The sequence below is a fragment of the Passer domesticus genome, chromosome 18 (genome assembly GCF_036417665.1).
Source record: "Passer domesticus isolate bPasDom1 chromosome 18, bPasDom1.hap1, whole genome shotgun sequence".
Classification (NCBI taxonomy): Eukaryota; Metazoa; Chordata; class Aves; order Passeriformes; family Passeridae; genus Passer; species Passer domesticus.
Genome location: NC_087491.1, coordinates 10,877,822 through 10,899,285, shown reverse-complemented (window position 1 = coordinate 10,899,285; position 21,464 = coordinate 10,877,822). Strand labels below are relative to the sequence as shown.

Genomic DNA, 21,464 nt, shown 5'->3' with positions numbered 1-21,464 from the left:
CAGCCCAGGGCTCCCAGGAGAGCCCCCAGGTCCCTCCCAGCCCCACCAGTTCAGCGCTGTGGTGCTTTTTGACGCAGTGAAAGTCTTTTCATGGTGATGCCTTTAGAAACAGCATTTTGATTTGCATTTTCCTGGCCCAATTTACCAAATCCCTGCCTCCAGATGGAAACTCCTCCCTGTGATCCCAGCTCAGAGCAGCTCCCAGCTCCATCAGGGTGCTGGGACCAGTCCCATGAGCCAGCAGTGGGCAGCAGTCCTGTGCCATCCCTGGCAGTGTCCAAGGCCAGGCTGGACAGGGCTTGGAGCACCCTGGGACAGTGGAAAGTGTCCCTGCCCATGGCAGGGGATGGAATGGGATGAGCTTTAAGGTCCCTTCAAAACAAAATCATTCTGGAATTCTATAAAACCCCAAGATCCACTCTGTCCCACTTGCTCACACCTTGAGACCTCTTCACAAAGACCTCCAGCTTTTTGCAGCAAGCCAGCCAGTGATTTTTGCCTCTATATTTCTATTTATTTGTGTATTTTTGCAAATCTTTCTGGCCAGTTAAACCAGAGCCGTGGAGATTGCGAAATCCAGGAAATTTGCTGCAACGCTCTGTAACTCTTGCAAGGCAATTAGCCAAAACCTCACACAAATAAGCTTTTTTGCCACACCATTCTAACCACCAAGCATTAACCCATTTTCTTAGGAAACAACATCTGCTGAAACAACTTCCTAATCTAGCAGCAGGCATGGAAAAAACCCACTGCAGCATCTCTAGGGCAGATTTGCACTGCTCAGAGGGTACTGACCAGACCCAGCCTCCTCTCACAGACCCTCTCCCTGAAATACTTATTCCCTGGGGCAGGAAAAGTGTTCAGGTCAAAGGTTTTCCTGCAGCACTTCCATGTTTTAAAGACAGAGATGGTGGTGGAGCAGCCTGGGGGCTTTGGAGCAGGATTTGCATCCCTGAATCCCACTGTTGTGGGGTGTGAAATCCTTGGAGCTACAGGAGCTGCACCCTACAGCTGTAGGGACAAATGAAAGCACAGCAGGATGGCACAGGTGTCATTTGTAAGAATAAACAAACTACTGGGCAATAAAGCAAGTTTCCTTTCCTACCCTGGCCTTTACACAGTTTTTTTTTTCCTGGGAAAATGGGAACAGAGAGCCAAAATCAGGCTCCGTGATTTGCCCTAGGAAAGACAGAAACCACACTGCATCCTTCTCCTTGCTCCAGACTGAAACAGCAGCTACACTTCTGTGCCATTTGTTAGAACTCATTTCCTCCCTTGCTCTCTGCCCCTGCTTTCTCCACCATCCTGAAAAGCCAATAAAACAAAATAAAAAGCTTCCTTTTGGGCAGGCAGTGGTAATAATATTGCTCCCATCTGTTGGGAAGTCCGAGGACCTGCACGGGGAGCAAAGAGGCTGGAAAGCTGAAAGGGAGTCAAGTGTTTGCATGGTTTTACTGAGAAATGAAATCCAGCTTTAAACACAGTAAATCGGAGACTATTCTGAATCACCTCTTGAATTTTTTAATGCTACTCCTGGGAGCACTGAAGGTAAATATGTTAATTTGACTTCAATCATGGTGCAGGGAAAAAAAAAGCAGCACACTGTATTAGTTTAGGGTACCAAGTCTTAAAACTATTCATGCATTTCTGCATATTTTATACTCAGCAAATAAAGTTCCAAGGTTCTATAAGGAGGCTGCAAAATTATTCTGAGTAAGCAATAATGAGCTGTGCATTATATAAGGCTGGTACTAATGGTAATCTATTATTAAAATTTGAGAGTTATAGCAGCTCCATCAGAGTCCAAGAGCAGGTTTTCCTCCCTGGGAAGGGAGAGCAGCAGCTGGAGCAGGGAGGTTGGCTGGGTTTTAGGGGGCCCAGGCTGCACCCGAGGTCCTTGGGATCATCTGTGCCATGTCTAATGAACTCTTCCACAGCACCACCCTGCCCTGAGTGCCAGCACCTTCACATTCCCAGTGTCCCACTGTCTGCCTGAGCGTAACACATCTCCCAAAATGCATCAAACAATTAACAGGGTGTCAGGCTCGTGCATCTCAGCTGTCCCCAGAGCCAGCCTGACCCTGATCCCTGCTCAGCTGCCCCACCTGGGCTGCAGGGATGTGCCCAGTGAAAGCCAGGGAGCTTTTCCTGCCTGTCCCCTCCTGCCAAATCACCTGCAGGGCCTCCAAGGAGCACCAGACATCCAGGGAGGGAGCATGGATTGACACCTTGAGTGGAAGGTTCCCTGCCCTTGGAACAGGGTTGGAACAAGACAGGCTTTAAGGTCTCTTCCAAACCAAACCATTCCATGGTTTTACAATGCTCAGCCACTTCAAGCCAAGCTTTGCTTGGTGCTGGTTTGAGCTGGAAGTGTTCTGCCCCTCTCCCAGCCCCAATCCTTTCCTGGGGACTGCTGCTTCAGGATCCATCCCAGCCAGCGCTGAGGATTTTAAGGACAAATCATCATCTTCTGGAACAGCACCTCACTGCACTGCTGTGAGAGAAACAAACAGCAAAAAGCCCAGAGTTTGGCTCCTTTTCCTCCTTCCTACATCTTTTGGTGAGAATCGAAGCAGTCTCTGGAGGCTGTAAATGTGGATCTGGAGAACTCACCCAGAAATAGGCACAGCAGTGAGGGACCAGGACATGTCCATGTTTAACCTGACACCTCCATCCCACAGGCTCCTGGATCCAGAACACACCTGAGAACATGGTGGTCTCACCTCATCACCCACCCCTCAGAGGAAAATCCTCAAAAAAAATTTCCATTTTCCCTGCGTTTCAGAGCGTGTTGCAGAGAGCAGCCAAGCTCCTTTTCCCCAGTGAAATTCTGCAGTAAGTGCAGATCCCAAAGGCAACGTCCTGCCCAAACCAGAGGATAATGAAGCATAATAATTCCAGGAGAAACAAACTTATTCTGAGACTTTTCTGCACTGAGAAGGATCTTAAACAGCACTGAGCTCTTTGCTCTCTCCACGCTGAAAAAGGCTCTGGGAAGGAAACCAAACAGAGCAGGTCAGATTTGCTGGGTGTTTATGGCACCCACCTGCTCTGTGCTGACTCCCTACCTGGGCTGAAGGAGTTAACAGCTCCTGTGGGGTGTAACAGGAGCTGGAGCTGGTCACCCAGGCATGTCTGGATGGAATCAACCCCAGCTGCCTATGAATGAAGTTGCCTTGGAGATGCAGCCAAAAGCAATGACCAGATATTAACTTTTCACCACGGGCTGCCAAGGCAGGCAGGACTTGTGAAAGCAGCAGGACACAGCTCCCAGCCAAGCTGGAACATCCTGATGCAACGTGAGGGACCCCTGATTCCCCCCAGAGGAGTAAAACTTTGTGTCTTTCCTCAAGGAACAGGAGAAATTTCCCTTTGCAAAGCCAAGCTGGCCAAGGGCCGGCAAGAAAACCCAGCTCTGGGACCTTCTGGAATGGGCAATTAATGTCCATAAGCAGGATGATGCCTTCCCTTGGTTTAATTTTAAAGCTGATATTAAAGATAGCAGCTCATTGCTATTAAAGATACCAAGCTCCTTAATTCTTTCTGTAATCAGCTTCATAAGCAGAAAAAAGCAGCACGGGCACCTTACCCAATGCAGCTGAAATGAGACATCATGAAACAAAACCATTAAGAAGGAGCTCAGAGGCTGGGCTGGGGCAGGATCACACATTTTTCTAAGCCAGCACTTCCTCTCCACTTCCAAGGGCAGGTTTGGAGGTGGGTGAGCAGCAAGGAGAGGCTGCTGTGCCTCCCAGGGCAGCCACGCAGAAGGAAACTCAACTTCAGGCAGAGCTTTCTCAATCTCAGCTCAGAACTGCTTTTTGTGCCCCCCTGAAGGTTCTCAGCCACTTCCCAAGGGGACCATGCAATGAGGACAGCAGGTGACCCAAAAGGTGGCAGCAGGCAGCACCAGGAGGAAGAGCATCCACTCAACTCCATGGGTGAAACCAACCTCCCCTGCACCTCTCCTCCCTCCAACCTCACTGCCCCAAGGGGAAAAACAGCTTCCAACCACCCCAGGGCTCGTTCTGCATGAGAAAAATCAGAGCAGCACACTCCAGCCTGCCCTGGGGAACACACAGCACCAATGCACACATCTCAGGAGCTGATTTCCAACCCCAAACCCAGCCCCTGCAGGCTCCAGGGAGCTCCAGTGTGGCTCACACAGGGCAGCACCTGCAGGGCTGTGCTGGACACAAAGCCCAGCCCCACCATGAACGGGTGCTGAAGCCACACTTGGGACATCACAGATCCAGGGAGATGAAATAAAATGGACATCTTCCCATCAGAGCAAACACTTCCTTCCCATCCACACGCCAGCCCCTCGGTATTTTTTCCCTGAAGGAAAAACAGAAGATGCTTTCCATAAGCAGACGATTTCAGCAGCTAATTTTACCATCACTTATGGTCGACTTTATGACTAAGATTTCATGCTGACTATATTAATCCTGTCAAATTTCAGAGTGAGAGAGAAATGATACTGTATATTTTATGGCTGCAATAACTTCTAAGCCATTAGACATGCATGCTGACATGAAAGTAATCAAATTGATTTTTTCCTATTACAATGAAGAACTTTGTATGAGCAAATAGTCTTTCTGGCACAGGAATGAAACTCCAAGAAGCCTGTGCTCACTCAGGAAATTAGGAAATTGCCACGAGCCATCGTTCAGAAATTTGAGTTTTCTGCTTACTCACATTTTATTGTCACCAAAGCTGAAAGGGACATGTTAGTCAACCCAATGATAGACAAAAGCCAACACCAGGGATAATCAGAGGGGTTTGAAGCCCTGTTAAATACTGCAGAAGCTGCAGTTAATTGTTCTCCCAGCATTAAAGGCTCCCCTGTGCCTTTTTTAACCTCATCAGACACGTTTTCCCCCTCACAGCTCACTGGCCACTCCTCCAGGTGTTGGGTGGGCAAGGCAGAGGGGACAGAGTAAGTTGCTCAGAGGGTTTTTGGCAAGTCCAGGAGCCCTGGAAGTGTTAATGGATATCCCACAGCCAGTGAGAAAGCCAGGGGGCCAGAAGGTCAACTAAAATTATTTTTAAATGCAAATAGGTCTTTAATTGTAAATTCCACTTGCTTAGTGCTTTGTTGAGCATTTCAACACCAACTCATCTCCACACTTCAGCTCTGCCAACCCAAAATCCCAATTTAAAACCCCTTAATCCAACCCGTGTGCCAAGTTCTAGAGAAAGTCAGGTCCCAACAGCCCCACGGTGGGCAGAGAAGTGGCAGGGCAGAGGTGCCAGCTGGGGTGTCCTGTGGGGACAGGGCAGGGCAGGGGCTCTGCAAGCCAGGCCTTGCAGGGAGGTGCCAACAGGGCACACCTGCCAGCTGAAAACCCTGTGAAAACCTGTTTTCTTCCCCCGCTGCGTGAGAACACGTTGGGTGTGAGAGGACAAGATCAGGGAGGCTCAACATCTCCAAAGACTCAGCAACCAGAAGCAATTAAGTGCAGATAACACAAATAATGCAAGAGACTCACCTGACACCCTGCGGGCACGGCCACGGCTGCTCTACAGCCAGCAAAGTGCAAGATTTTATTTTAGTTTTTGGGGGTTTTTTGTAGAATATTGGTATCAATCATTAAATAATGTCAGATCTTTCAGACCCAGCCACTTGCACAGGGATATGCTAAAGCTGTCTGAAAGCTCAAGAAGATAGGGGTGTGTATGTATATATATATTTATATACATATATGTATCTATGTCTTGTGTTAGCAAAATAATTATAGTTTTAACACGGATTTAGTTGCTAATTAAAATGCTTTGATGGTTCTCTATCAATAACATTTGGTTTTGGTTACATTTTTTTTTTAAACAAAAAGAATTTAAAAATACAAAACCATAAAACCACAACTACACGGATTGCCTCAACCAAGACTTGCAAAACATCAATTTTAGTGAATCCCAATTTTAGTGAATTCCAGTTTCAGTGAATCCCTTTTCCTTCCACACCAGATATTTGTAAAATCATCAGAATTGCCATGGACAGGGAACCTTCCATGTTCTAGACTAGGTTGCTCCACCCAACGTGGCCTTAAAGAAAAACAAAGTTGGGTATTTTGTTGTTGTTTTGGGGCTTGTTATTATTTGGGATTTTTTGTTTGGTGGTTTGTTTGGTTTTTTTTAAGTTCCATACACGTGAAGCTCTCCCAACAAAACCCAAGCCAAAGCTCACCCCAACACTGAGCCCCATCAACCAGCACCAACCCAAGGTCCTTCTGGGATTCAGGAGGATCCCAGAACATTCCAGAACGAGCCTGGTCCTGTTCTGACTCGGGATGTGGTGCCCAGAGGAGGAGGATGAGCAGTGAGCCACGAGCCCTCCTGAACCCCAGCAAGAACCAGCAAATCCTTCCCCAGCAGGAACCCTAAATCCTTCCTTCTTGCTGGGATCCTATGCAGCAGGATCCCAACAAGATCCTGCCTCCAAGTTCTTCCCCAAAGCCCCCAAACTCCTGCAAAGGCAGGAGCAGGCTCCCAGGAGAGGCACTGAACAATATCCATGAGTTTCTCATGACCTTACGGAGATTGCCATGACAACACGGCTTCGATCCTCCAAACATGGATATATTCATTTGCACTGGTGTGATTGAGAATAATTAGAGTGAGGTTCCCTGAGCTGGGGAGTCGCAGCCGAGCACGGCTCTGGCAGCAGAGCCCAAGTTTCAAGGGAAGCAGCCTCAAATTTAAATGTAAAAAAGAAAACCCGACAACACTCCTCGGAGCCGCGTGACCTAATTCATTATAAAGAATGTCAGTTAGCAAACCTTTTAAATAAAACATTAAGCTAGAGGTAATTTGAAGCCTTGTGGATTTTGTTTTACTCAATTATTTTCTAATGCTTCAACTTCAAGAATAAATATGCAGGAATCAAAAAAAAAAAAAAGAGGAATACTAAGGGTTTCATTTAATTCTTTTTTCAAAAGAAATGAAGACATTCATACTAAACCAAAATACCCTCAACCAAGCTGGATTTTTAATTAAAACTTTTATGTCCTACAAGATTCTTCAAGGTTATAATATCTGCTCCCACATCGTGAGGCAGCAGCACACTCACACAAGGGCGAGCCCGACATCCACGTTGGAACAACCTGTGCTGTGCATTGCTATTCCTTATTTCCAGGACATCCACTCCCAAATTAAACCAGGCTGGAATGCTATTTCTTCCCTGCCCCATAATTTCCATAACCACTTGCAATTTTCACTCTGTTGGGAAGAGTTTCCCTGCAGCAGATGAGGCGGGGGATGATCACGCTGGCCTCTGCTTTGGTTTTATTAATGCCTGGTGCTAAGAGCACGGCTGGAGCGAGGCAGGTGGGGATGGAGAACCTGCAGAAGGGCAGCAGAGGGTAAAAGCCACTGCTGGTGCTCACAGCCTGAAATGAGGCTAACTGGGAAAAGGGGAAATACAAAGGGAATCACAGAATCCTGGAGTGGTTTGGGTTGGAAGGGACATCAAAGCCCATCCAGTGCCACCCCTGCCATGGCAGGGACACCTTGCACTGTCCCAGGCTGCTCCAAGCCCTGTCCAGCCTGGCCTTGGGCATTTCCAGGATCCAGGGACAACCACAGCTGCTCTGGAAGGAGCTGGGTGAGAACTGCAAATGCTCTTCTAAGAAATACAACAAAACAAAAAAAAAATAGTCATAAAGAATCATCCTTTGAAGAAGGAAAAAAAAAAGTTTAGAGCTAAATATTTGATTTGATTTTGGCAGCATCACCCTTTTCCAGAGGCTACCAGAAAGAGATTTGCAGGAATGTGCTTAACACCACTCTGCTACAAGTCCGTGCTCCAAAACATTCCGGAAACAAAGAAACCCAGAAGATAAAAAGATTCCTTTCCGCCACGCTGCTCAGAATAAAACACCTCCCTACTTTGATTCAGCCTTCCTTGCAATGTTTAAAAAATAAAAAGTCAGATTTTGCCCGTAATCCCCCCAGTGGGGTCCAGCAGGGATGCCCAGCAGCTCCCACCCTGAGCCCAGGAGATGCCAGGGAAGCAGAGCCAGCTCATGTAACCCCTCACTGCCCTGATTTTCAGGTCACAACCACACCCTGGGGCCACTTTCGGGGTGTTAAAAGTTCCCCGTGTCACGGAAATCAAGGATTTGGTGTTGGTGGAAGGTGTGAGGGGTGGAATTCACATGGCACATCACACCCGCCCCAGGGCGCCCCAACCCCCTGCACCCAGGGCTCCTTTTCAAGGCAGAAAACTCCGGATAAATCCATTTCTCTGCAGCAGGGAATAAACAAGGATTAGAATTCACCCGTTCACAACAGGGAAACCCTGCAGCTAGAGGTGGAGTCAGGCAGTGCCAGAACATCCAGCCTAAGTTGCTTGACGAATGCTAACTATGACTTCCAGCTTATTTATCTAATTTGGGTTGATTTTTAAATATTGAGTTATCTAACCAGACATAAAAAAAGAGCCTGAAAATTTCCCCTGTTAGTGAAAACTCTCCCTGCTGCTGTAATTCAATCTACATGTCTGAATATTACTGACTTTTCTCAATCACATTTGTATTGAGAAATGGGGACCTCGTTTTCTCCAAATGGTGTTAAGTGCCTGGAAAAGGGGGTTCTGCAGCAAAAAAGCCTCTCCAAGGCTGACTGTGATGCACAGCTTGCAAGTATTTCAGCCATTTACAATATTTATCAGGCTCTATTTTTGTCAATCAATCCATAAGAAGAGCAGAACAGCCAATACCTATGAAACAATCCGCTCGATTTCAGCACAACCTGGTTTCTGTGTGAGAAAGGGGCAGCTCTGAACTGATAGAGCCAGCTTGTGGCACACACAAAAATACATACAGGAGGGATGAAGTCAGTGGCAAAATCCTCAATGGCTTCAGCTGGGCCAGGATTACCTCCAGGAACGTGCTGGTGCTTGGAGAAACACAAGGGAGATGCCAAGGCTGGGAAAAGGAGGCTCAGGGAAATTGTTATTGCTCTCCACAAATCCTGACAGGAGGGAGCAGCCAGGGCAGGGCAGGCTCTGCTCTCAGGAGAGAGGGAACAGCCTCAGGCTGTGCCAGGGGAAGAGGCTCAGCTTGGACATCAGCAGGAATTTCTGCATGGAAAGGATGGCCAGGAGTGCCCATCCCTGGAGGTGCCCCAGGAATTCCTGGAGCTGGCACTCGGTGCTCTGGGCTGGGGGCAAGGTGGGGATGGGGCACGGGATGGACTCGATGATCCCAGAGGTTTTTCCAGCCTCAGTGAGGGGCAGGAGCACCCACCCCATCCCTGGTGTCTGGGGTATCACAGTGCCCCCCTCCAGGCTGGTCTGACTGGTCCCAGTGACCCCGAGGCTGAAACTGGTGGCCCTGGACACCTGGGGAGTCTGTCCCTGTGGAATCCATCCCAGCCCTGCTCCTTGGAACTGCTGCTCGTGCCCTGGAGCATCCCCACCCCAGGGAACACCAGGCACCACCACGTAATTTCAGAGAGCACCACACAGCTGAGAATATCAGAGGCTGTCATCGCCATCAGGGTGGACTGGAAACAACAATCCAAGCACAAAAACCCTCCCTGACCATCCCTGAACCCACGAGGTTCCACACACTCCCCCCAGCCCCAGCCTGCTTTTAAAATTCAGCCTTTATCAGCTTGAGTTGAGCAAATCCAGTCAAAAGGCAGAAGCGGATTGTGCTAGTAAGCAGAAAAACTGTTACATCTTCTGAATGTAATTTTGCCAAAAGCCTCTGCACAATTTTTTTTGTCACGCTTTGCATTATGAAGGAAATTTCTTTTTAGAAGAACAGGAGAATGATTTGCATAATATTCTTTGCAAGTTAATATCAGCCTCTGATAATGATCTCTGCATAATGCAAAAACGTTTGAGAAGACTGTTACAACACTAAGTAATCATATTTTAAATTATGTTTCCCTTTATAGAAAGGTGTTGCAAAAACACACAGACATGAAATCTGTCTGTTGAAGTCCCAAGAACCACCTGACCATCTTCCCACTATTCTACTGTTACAGATTGCAACACTGCCTTTCAAAATCTTACAAAACAAATTACTCTGCAACAGTCTGGCTTCACAGAAGGCAGAGCTTTTTCCTGTGCTGCTGCTCCAGCACATTACATTTCACAAGAGCCTCTGATGTGCTGCAGGGGTTAAGCAAGGGCCCAGAAATGAAGCTGTAACACCTCCAGACGTGGCTGTTCAGGTGGATTCTCCCCTCTGACACTGCCACCAGCTGCAGGGACACTGCTTTAGCTGGGTGATCCCTGCTTTGGCCCAGCTGCCTCACAGATGGAGCACTGGCAACCCAGACTGGGACACGCCACAGGTGTCCCTTCCAGCAGGGAGGGATGTCCCCAAAACCCCTGCGAGGCACGAGGTGCTGGATGCAGCCACGAGCTGCCTGCTCACACCATCACTCATGGCTAATTAGGTCAGGAACCAAACATCAAAGCAGAGGTCCAGGAGGAAGCCATTTGTACAACTCTGCTGGGCAGCATCCTGTCAGATGTGGGCGATTTCCCTCAGCCCTTCTGCAAAGGGGGATGTGGGTGGGCAGCTAATGCACTTGGATATTAAATACTTAATATGTCACTGAGACTCAACAGCCACAGGCAAGTGGTTTAAACCTGAGCCACCCTTCCCTGAACGACCAGGAACAGAGGGAGGTTCCTGGGACAGGAGGAGGTGGAATCAGCAGTGGGATGAGGAGCAAAGAAAGGACTTTGGGGCCAAACAGACAAATGATGTAGCTCAGACCTGGGGTGAAGCATGGAGCAGGATCCATGGGGTGGGCTGTGCTCCCAAGGGCAGTGCCAACACCAGAGCGTGTCCCAGAGAGCCACAGGGGCCATGGCAGCCCCAGGAGCACAGCGGGCAGGCAGTGCCACCCACGCCAGTGACACACACAACAGGGCATCATTCAGCCTGCCTGGTGGGTGGTTCTTGTCCCACCTACAAAACGAAGGCTAAAATTCAAATACCACATCTGAGCAGCCAAGGCAAGGAGAAAAGAGCCTCTGGGGTGTCAGTGTGAGCTCGCTGAGGCAGCTCAAGCACTGCCCTGGCTGTGAAACCATCCCAGAAGCACGAGATCATTCCTCCCCTCCAGAACTTTTGGTAACTTGGAGAGTTTGTCCAACTACATGGAGATGAGAATAATCCTTCACCCCATCCCATCTCCCCTTTTCATACCTTTTGAAAGCAGCTCCTTGCTACAGCTCATCCCAGGCTTCCTCAGACGGGTTTGCAAGCATTGGGAGGTTGGGTTTTTCTCCAAAAACTGCCAGCAAATCTCTCCCTTTTTTCCCCCCAAACTGACATATCCATCCACACCGGTGGGTGGTACCACCAGACACAACTCCTAAGCTCCCAACCCACCTGCTGTCACCTGGGCAGCCCTCACCTGGCCACCAGGAGGGAAAACTTCTCCCAGCAAACACCGGAGCTGCCGGCACGTGCGCCAGGGCGGGCACCGGGCTGTGGGCACCGCCTGCACCAAGTATTTCCATTGCTCATGCTGCACCCTGGGTCTCACACAACATTCCTGAGGCACCCAGGAGAGGTCAGCAGCAGGCTGCGGGGCGGGGAGTGGACACCAAAGCAGCCAAACAGCACAAATGCCTCAGGCCCAGCCAGGGGAGGCTGCAGGAGCACGGCTCCCCTGGGGCTGGCACTTGGCATCACTTCTGATGCTTCATAAATACACTGCAATTGAACTGTGCTTCCAGGATTTTGGGGGGGGGAAAAACACTTGGGAGGTGAGAAAAAGAACCAAGAAATCATGGCTGTCACTCTAGAGAACCTTACAGAAGAGTGGTAAAAGCCACTGGAATATTTTTGTTTAAAATCACTTGCAATACTCTGCACTGTGGACATCACCAGTGTGCCAATGGAGTTCTCTGAGTTTTCATGATGGTCCAGCAAAAAAATCAAGCTCAATGCTCTGCCAAGCTGTGCTGGGGTGACAGCCTGGACCAGACACACACAGGCTGCAGCTTCTCCTGGTTTCTCCACCCCCTCCAAGTTGTGCTGCCCTCCTGTCCCCCTACAAAGAGTTAAGTCCTCCCTCCTGCATCATTTCTCCTGCCAAATGCAGATTAGTCAGCAACTACTGCAGGATACACCTCTCCTAAGGCACTCATGAACAAAGCAACAGCCAGTTTGGGATCTTAAAGGGAAGGTAAATGAGGAAACTTCCTAAATTTGATTGCAAAAATATTCATGAAGGTACCCCATGGCTCAGGTACCTCCAGCTGCTCTGCTGAAGCTCCCACTGGCTCCCAAGGGACTGCAGAGGTGTGATGGACACTAAATCAGTGCTGAAAGCTGGAGTTAGAATCCACCAGTGGATCTGAAAAGCACCCCAGCCCTCACTGCCTGACCCCAGAGCAAACCTTGGGATGGAGGCTCCCTCTGCCCAACCAAAGCACTGCAAGCACCCTGGGCTCCATCTACGTTTTTACAGTTGCACAAAGAAACCAAACAGCCAGCAGTCATCTGAAAGGCCAGTTATTAGATCACTTGAAATGAGCTGAAATGAAATTCCCACAGGTTTTATTGGACTACTGAGATATTGATTCTGGTGTGCTTCTCACTCAGCCTGCAGCACAGAAATTCACCCTGCTAGAAACCCCACCTGTGTGCTGGGCCAGACAATTCACTGGGAATGTCCAGGGTTGCTTTTCCTTGCTCCCTCTTCCTGGGCCTGGAACTTTCCCTTCCCCCAAGGGAAAGTCGTTTAACTTGACTGGCACAAATGGCACAAACCACCCCTTGGGGCACCCCTGCTGCAGAATACACCCCCAGTTCATCTGACCAGCTGAGCTGGGACAAGGATGGCCCCCACTCTGGCAAGGCCTCCCCCATCCCTGCCATTATTAGACAATTTTGGATCCCCCATCCCCAACTCTCTCAGGTTATAAATTCACGCGATGCCTCGACAACAAAACAACACCACCATAAATTATTATTTTTTTTTTTTTTACCCACATAAAAAGGGAGCAAAACAATTAAACCCCAGGCTGTGCTGTGTGTGCAGAGAGCTGCAAGCAGCCTTGCCCAGCCGGGGTGCCCAGCGCTGGTGCCTGTGATGCGGTGCCAGCGGCACGCTCTGTGCTTCACGCCTGGCTTCCCACGGCATGAACCCAGCCCCAGGCCACTGCCAGCCCAGCCTTCTCCTGCTCCCCCAGCCCTGCAGATGTTTCAGCTCCACTGGGCTGCCTGGCCAGCCCAGCACCAGCCATCCCTCCTCTCCTGCCCGCCTCGGAGCGCCGTGAGCGCCTGGGAGGCGGCAGCTCTGCGGCTGGCACGGATCTGTTCAGCTTTTTGCCTTTTTTTTTTTTTTTTAATATCTAAATAAAAATTCGTGCTTGCAGCATAAACACAAGCTGGGCTGATACTCCACTCCTCCCTCGGCGGGATGTGCTCATCCCTTGACTTCCAGCTCAGCCAGTCCTGAGGTGCATCATGCCTGGACAGCAGCACGGCCGCCCTCCCAAAAACCCCAAACCCCGTCCCCATGCTGGCAAGGACACTGCTCTTCCCTAAAGAACCCTTCCCAGCTGAGCCAACATCCCACAGGAGGTGTAAAGTTCTTGGGCAGCACAGGCAAAGCTCTGGAGGTTTCCAGGAGGGTGTAAGGCTGGGACTGAGCAGCACAGAGTGTTCTGGAGGGGCTGAGCACAGCCCATGGCCCTGATGCAGCCATGGCACGGATCCTGGGAGCTGTGTGGTGACTCAGGAAGTGCTGGTGTTGGATTCACTACACAGCCTGTGAATTAGTCAATCCTCCTCTTTCGCCTGGGGAGGGGGGCTGGTCCCAATTCAAATATTGTGTAAGCTGAAAAAGAGCCTCTTATTAAAAAAAAAAAAAAACAAACAAAAAAACCAAACCCAAACAGAAAAAATGCAGAAATACTATTTTGGAGGAACTGGGGTAAGCTGAAGCAATAATGACAAACGATTCCTTGCTGTTCTCCCATTCCCTTCCTCCCAGGGCCTTAAAAAGGCCTCTCACCATCCTGCTCTGGCCCTGCTCACGTTACACTGGGATCAACCAAAGCAGAGTCTGGTGCTCGTGTCCTGCCCAAGGTCACCGTGACAGCCAGAGCCCAGGAGGAGCCCAGCCTGGAGCTTCTGGAGCTGCCCAGGGCTCTGCCCCAGCCCCTGACCCCGGCATTCCCACATTCCCAGGCATGACCTGGGGAGAACACACGACCAGGGAGTGATGGAGCAACAGGGCTGGGTTTTTTTGGGTTCATTTCCATGGACACCACGCAGAAAGCCAAGGCAACCTTCTCAACTTCCCCTTTTTCCCAAGGCTTTTCTCTCTCCCTCCTTTTTCTTCCCCCCAGTTCTTAAAATCCAATTATAGCACGACTCTCTCAGCAGGGGTCAGTGTGGAATAAGAATCGCCCGAGTTAATGGACATGAGACCAAGAAAGATTAATGCCTAAATGGTTTCAAAAGTTGTATGATGCCGATTTCATTAACATTTTAATTGTAATGTATCTTTTTAATCTTCTTTCACACTAATGGTTTTTATATGCTTCAAAAAAGAAAGAAAGGAAAAAAACTGCTGACAACAAAAATATCAACATACCAAAATTAACAGACGGAACTGAGTGCTGTAATGGGAACTGAATGAAATGCAGAAAACCATGTTAATGATGCATTAAGAGTAGAAACTGTGCTCAGACAAGAGTCAAAAAATCAGCCCTACACTTGCATGCCCTGACTTTGAACAGGGGCACCTTTCCCCAGGTGCTCAGCACAACCCCACGTTGTGTCTTTCGGGGGGGAAAAAACCCCAACCTGTCAGGTTTCTTATGCTTAAACGTACATTTCATAATCACTTAGAAGTTTTATGAAAAAACTACCCCAGCAGCTTTACCAAATACTGAAGTTTATACAAAAAAAAAAAAAGCTGGCAATTAATCTGATTTTTAATCTGATTTAACGAGGGTGACAGAAAGGAGCAGCAGGTTCAGGGGAGGAAGCAGCTGCTGCTGTCCATGCCCCTCTCCAAGGAAAGGCACTGCTGTGGCTGTCACCACTCCCTGGGCTCAGGCACCTCAAGCACAGCAGAATTCCCAGACAGGAAAGATGCTGCTGCAACCGCCGTGCAAAATTTTATTTTACTTAATTAGGAGACAATTAAACCTAAGCAATAATGTTTCATTAAGCATGGGCATGTATTGATGATGTTAGCATGGATAAATGGAGGCACAGAAGGAGCAGATAATTGGGGAGCAGACAGATGAAGTTTCAAACAATTTTGGTTTGTAGAAATTGAGTGAGAGATATGGTTCTGTCACCTGCCTTGAGGCCAAGCTGCAGCTGCAGGGGTGATGCAAAAACCACAAAGTTTTCCTTCCCAGTCCGTCAGAACTTCTTAGAAGGGAGAAAACCCAGTCAGAGAGATTCAAAGCCTCCTTATGCCCATTAGGAAATCATAATCCCTAGGTTTGCCATGAGGATGTGGTTCCAGCCACAACAGAACAACGAAAATACACATTATCCTGCTCAGGTTTAAACCTTTCAATGTTTCTGCAGCTGGTGCAGTGCTGAGGGAGGTTTCCAGTGAAGGGGCACCTATGGAGAGAGGGATTTTATCCCACAGGATCTCAGCCATGGAGCAGTGCCTCTGCCAGGAGGGGTCTGCACTCCCACAGGGCAGCCAGGCTCATGCACCCCACTGCAAGTCCCCCAGCAAGCCCCATCTGCCTCTCCCCTTGGAAATCAAATCCTTTTATCCACCTTCAAATGGATAAACCCTCACTCCCCATCTCCTTTGGGCACCTGGCCATTGCCTTCATGGCACACGGTGAAACACCAACCCTTTATTGATGCCTCACGTTAAACCTCTGTGGAGCACAACCCCATAAAGCTCAGGAGGGCCAGAACATGATCACCCCTTTGCCCTGCCACCACTGCCCAGCCTCTCCTCCAGCCTCCCTGCAAGCACTGATGTTCTCTCCCGTTTCCCTAATGCTTCCTATAATCCAAGTGTAAATGTTTGTCCTATGACAGGGAGAACTGGCATGTAAAACATGTCCCCCCACACAAAATGTATATATATATCCCAGGCTGCCATATGCTTCCCGGTGGATACCACGGCAGGAACGCTGCGTGGAGCAGAGCCAGAGCTGGCAGGACCCTTCCCCACCTCCACCCCAGCCCCACTGAACCCCCAGCTCCCTGCACGGGCTGAAATGCAGCCCCCAGCCACCCCAGGATGGAAAACACCGGCCTGCTGTCCCCCAGCCCACACATCCAGAGCAGCCCTGATCATCCAGAGAGATGCTGCAGGTGAAAAAAAGAGGGATTCTCTCCTGCACGATGAACAGATCCTGGCCATGGCTTCACGGCTGTGGGGATGGCACCGGGGAGGTGAAGGGTTTAATCTCATCCCAGTGACTAAATATGGTCACTGTGATGGAGCCACCTCCCTGTGCTCACGCTCTGCTGCCCTTGGCTCCTGGCACTGGGCTCGCAGCAGACTGGCAGGGCCTGGGCACGGCGCCGGCGCGCCACAAGTCAGCAGACTCCCCACGTTCCTGTGCTCTCTCTCCCCCTTTCCCGATTTTTTCTGGCTTGTAAAAATCTTTTATCAGTTAAAAAACAGAGAGAACGCGCGATACTCAAAGAAAAAAAAAAGCCCTAAAAGATTTTAAGAGTGCTTTATAGGGAATTGTTGCACGGGGGGGAAAAAAAAACAAGCTGTCAAGTTGTGCTTGTGCTTAAATGTACATTTCATAATCACTTAGATGTTTTGTGAAAAAGAATAAATTCAGTCTTTTGGTGAAAAGTGTATCAATTTATTCAGCCCACATAGGCTGTTAGTGCTGGGTAGTTTGTGGCTGCAATTCCTGGCCCCCCCCCTCCACCCACCTAGGGGGAAAAAAACTCACTGAAATACTTGTCTTCATAGGAAATGCAACACCAAAAAATGTACTTGACATGCAAAATTCTGTGAAAAGTCTGACGTGAGGACCTCTGAAAAGCCTGAGGCCAAACTGCGCCGGCTGGGGGAACACACACAGCACAAAACCTGTGCCAAGGGCTATTTATCTTCATTTTATCCCATTCAGCCAGGAGCTTTCAGAGGGTCTTGGTCACAGTTACCAAAGAACTGCTCTCATCACCACGGTCCCAACAGCACCAGCATCCCCCATCCCTCCTGTCCCAGGATCCCAGCCTGGATCCTTCACAGGCACAACCCCCAGCAGGAGAAGGAGGAAGCTCTGCCTGCATCCTCTGTCCCAGCAGTGTGATTTTTATTACCTCCGTCCCCATTTAGGAGTAACCACATGACAAAGCCCAGCGCAATCCTGCCCGGGGAGCTCGCCTGGGATTGCCTCTCCCTCCCCTGGAACACAGCATTTCAGCAAGTTTTCCCTTCACAGCAGAATTTGTGGCTACAAAGAACATAAGATTTAAGTATTTTTTTTTCAGATGCCTGTTCTGCCTCCAAACATTTGCTCAAAAACAAGTTGAACTTAAAAAAAAACCCAAAAACCCCAACAAAAAATAAACCACTAATGAATCACAGTTCCTAGCAAATGAGCAATTGCAGTTGACACAATGAATTATGCCTGAAGCAAGCTGGGAAACATATTTTGCAAATGATCTCATCCACAGGCAAACCTGGCATGACACTTGATTTGCTAAAAAAGACACAAAGCCTGTCAAAATTCCTGTCACTCCGCAAATAAAGTCAGGTAGAGAAAACCAACAGCCTCACCCTCTTTTAAGCACGCTTCACCTATTTCTCAATTGCTCTACAGGCTTGATTTAATAAAATACAAAAAACCCCACACGCCCTCCTGTAGGTGTGCCCATCCCAGTGGGTGCTGAGGGCCACGGATCCGCTGCCACTTCCCTGGATGAGGAATAAATGGGCTGGGAAGCTGCTCTCTGGATGCCAAACACAGGCTCAGCTCGATTTGAAGCCTAATTGCAGCAAGATACGATGCTCGACGCTCGCTCTGGCCATTAGGTATGGCAGGGAACTCACAATTCCCTTTAATTTCCTCCAGCTGCATGCCTGTTTTGTTTTTTTTTTTTTTATTTCATTACATTCAAGTAAACCCAAAGGTTAGAAAAGAGAGGGGGAAAAGCCACTCAAGTGCAGCCCCCCCTGCATCCCTGGAGCTGTCTTGGAGCAGTTCCCTTCGGCCCAGCACATCCCACCCTATTTCCCCACCTGAAAAGCTGCTGGCTCAGAAAACCTGGAAAAACTCAAAGCCATGGCTGAACCCTCCTTCTAACCCCATTTTGTCAGGCTCGAGTATTTTTAAACACAGAGCAAAGCAGGAGCCGAGTCCCAGCACTCTCTCCCGGGTTGTTCCAGGGTGTTTGTCCCCAATCCATGCCACCCCAGTGCTGCTGTGCCAGCTCTGCCCCCATCCCTGCCCACCCCACAGCCCTCCAGGAGGCTGGGCAGGGACCAGGGGCTGTGCAACAAGACAGCCTGAAGGATATATTTCCATCCCAAGGTGAGCTGGGCTGTGTCCCCAGCCAGGAAAGCACAGTCTGGAGGTTCCTCCCAAGGCAGCCCAGAGCTCCCCGGGTGGATCAGGCTCTGGCAGGAGCTCTGTTGGTGTTTCTTCCCTGGCCAGCAATGCTGCAAAGTGGCCTCGCTCCTCCTGACACCTCCAGCTGGGATCTGAGCCAAAGCCCAGCCCAGAGGGACTCACCTGGATGCTCCAGCCAGGCTCAAGTTCAAGGAGAAGGGATTTTTCTTTCCTGGACTTTACAAGCAGTGAGGATGCTCCGTGTCCCCCCCCGAGAGTGGGGATGCTGCCCTGTCACTGGCACCAGCCAAGAGGAGCCAAAATCTGCCTCCAGCTCCAGCAGGCTCCCTCAGGAAAGCACAGTCATGGCTGGGGGAGCTAAAAGGCTTTTATATTGCCAGAGGGCTCCAAAAATATCACTTCCAAAGTGATCCAGCATCAACGCACGCATCCTGGCTAATGGCATCCATCTCTCAGATCACAGGGGGGCTCTGGGAAAAGCTTGGGGAGCCCTGGACAACGTTTTGGGAGCACTGCCCTGCACAGCCACAGCCCAGCCAACACACAAATCACATCTCTGGCCCCCGTGGGACCCCCTGCTCCTGCCCTGATGCCTGGCTTTACTCCACTCTCTGTAATTCCAGCCGCCTTGGGAGGGTTTTTTTCGACAAATTTTAAGTTTCAGAAATCCATCCCCACCCTCCTCTGTCCCAATACGACAGCTTTTACCCAGTGAAGCCTTAATTAAAAGGCCTCTGCAGGAGGAAAATCCCCAAAACACAGCAGTTACAGCCACAGAAGGACATTTACTCTCAGGGGGGAGAGGATGAGACCCCTAATTTTTTTTTATACTTTCCACTTACTTCAAATCCAAGCATTATCACCTCCATCATCCTCACCTTGGGGTCACAGCCTCACTGTCCTCAGCTGGGCAAGCCACAGCAAGTCAGCTCCTAAGGAACAGCTCAGCTTTGCTCTTTTCAGCTAAAAGCTTTCAGAATTTCAGAGCAGGCTGTGAATCTGGCAGGAAATTTGGGGGGGGAGGCGTGCTGGGATGCTGCAGTTTGGAGCAGCCCCGGCTCCCCCGAGGAGCCCAGGGGCAGTGTCCCCACGGAGCAGCAGCAGCAGCAGCAATCATCCCGGTTTGTTTACCGATCCCAGCTTCTCCTGCTGTTTAATATTTCAGCCGGAGAAGGTGAGCCGGCACGCCAGCCCCTCAATTACGCAGGGCGAGAGGCAAACACTTGGCAGGCAGCGAGCACATCAAGCTGCCCACAAGCTTCGCAAATGCCTCCGGAAAGGAGGAGGGGGGAGAGGGGAAAGAATTTAAAAAAAAAAAAGAAAAATAAAAATAAAGGGAATATTCAAATTAATGAGCCGGCGGGTAATGGAGACTTGGCTGGAAGTGATCCTGCACTTCGCGTTCGGCCGGGCCGGCGGAGCAGCACGCGATGTACCGCCGGCGTTGGGTTTTCCTAGGGCAGGGAAGATGTTTGGAGAAGTCCTTGAGCGCTGTGACTACAGCAGGCTGCGGCGGGCAGGGAGCGCTGCCCCAGCCCAGCCCGGCTCCCTGCCCGGCTCCTGGGCACCGAGGGGTCCCGCGGCATGGGGGCTCAGCTCCCCCCCGGCTCGGGGGTCCACCCCCAAACCCCAATTCCAGGGTCCGGCCGCGATTTGGGTTTCAATCTCTCCCTTCTCGCCGCGTTTCCCTCCCCTGGCAGCCAAAGTCCGAGCGTGCGCCTGCACTCCCCCTCACCCGCAGCCCCCGAGGGGTCCCGCACACCCCAACAATCCCCGCCGTGCCGCAGGACCGCCCGCAACCCCCGAACCGCGGACCCCGCTCCCCACGGGGGCACAGCCCCGCCAGGGCCGCCCTGCCCTTCCCCTGCCCGGCCGGGACCCCCGGGCCCCGCGGGGCTGCGGGGCGATGTGCCCGTCCCTCAGCCCAGCCCGGCCCGGCCCGGCCCGGCGCGGGGGCGATGCGGGCTGGGCGCTGCCCCGCCGCTGCCGGGGCCGCTGCCGGGGCCGGGCCGGGGGCCGGGGCCGGGCGGGGGTCCCGGGGCTGCGCTCACCTGCGGGGCGCCGGCCCCCGAGGCTGCCCTGGGCCTGACGCGGCGGGGCCGGGCGGCGGCAGGAAGTGATTCCAGCCGCTCCTCACATGGACTTTCCCTGACCTCGCCCAGCAGCGCCGGCAGCCGCCGCACAGACCGGCCCGGCGGGACCGGCACCGGCAGCGGCTCCGCGCCAGGGCCGCCCGCGGGGCGGGGGCGGGCGGGGGGCGGCACCGGCCCGGGGGGACCCGCGGGAGGAGCCGCGGGGGGCGGGACCCGCCCGGACACCCCGAAGCCCCGGCCCGCGCCCCCAGCCCCGGCCGCGGGAGCGGCGGGCACGGCCCGAGCGGGGCGGCACCGCGGGGCTCGGGCTGCTGCCTTCGGCTGGGAATGCGTCCCACTATTTTATTTTATTTTATTTTATTTTATTTTATTTTATTTTATTTTATTTTATTTTATTTTATTTTATTTTATTTTATTTTATTTTTTACTTATTTTTATTTTATTTTATTTTTTTATTTTTATTTGTTATTTTATTTTATTTTATTTTATTTTTAAATTTTATTTATTATTTTATTTTATTATTTTATTTTTTTATTTTATTTTATTTTATTATTTTTATTTGTTATTTTATTTTATTTTATTTTATTTTTAAATTTTATTATTTTTTTTATTTTTTTATTTTTTATTTTATTTTATTTTATTTTATTTTAATACTATTCTAGTCTATTTCAATATTATTTTATTCTATTCTATTCTATTTTAATATTATTTTATTCTATTCTCTTCTAATATTATTCTATTCTAATATTTTTCTATTCTATTACAATATTTTTTATTTTATTTATTTATTTATTTTGCATTCTATTCCATTTTATTCTATTCCATTTTATTCTATTCTATTCTATCCCATT

At 49.9% G+C, this 21,464-nt stretch overlaps 1 protein-coding gene across 7 annotated transcripts in view; it reads right to left on the bottom strand.

Annotated features, from left to right (window-relative positions):
• Positions 1-20,766, bottom strand: part of NACC2 (NACC family member 2) — a 55,448-nt gene extending 34,682 nt beyond the window's left edge. For all 7 annotated transcript variants that reach the window (XR_010348941.1, XR_010348936.1, XR_010348937.1 and 4 more), the window contains exon 1: positions 20,572-20,766. The gene's annotated coding sequence lies outside the window, so the exon portion shown is untranslated. The remainder of the gene's footprint in view (positions 1-20,571) is intronic.
• Between the last annotated feature and the right edge of the window lie 698 nt (positions 20,767-21,464).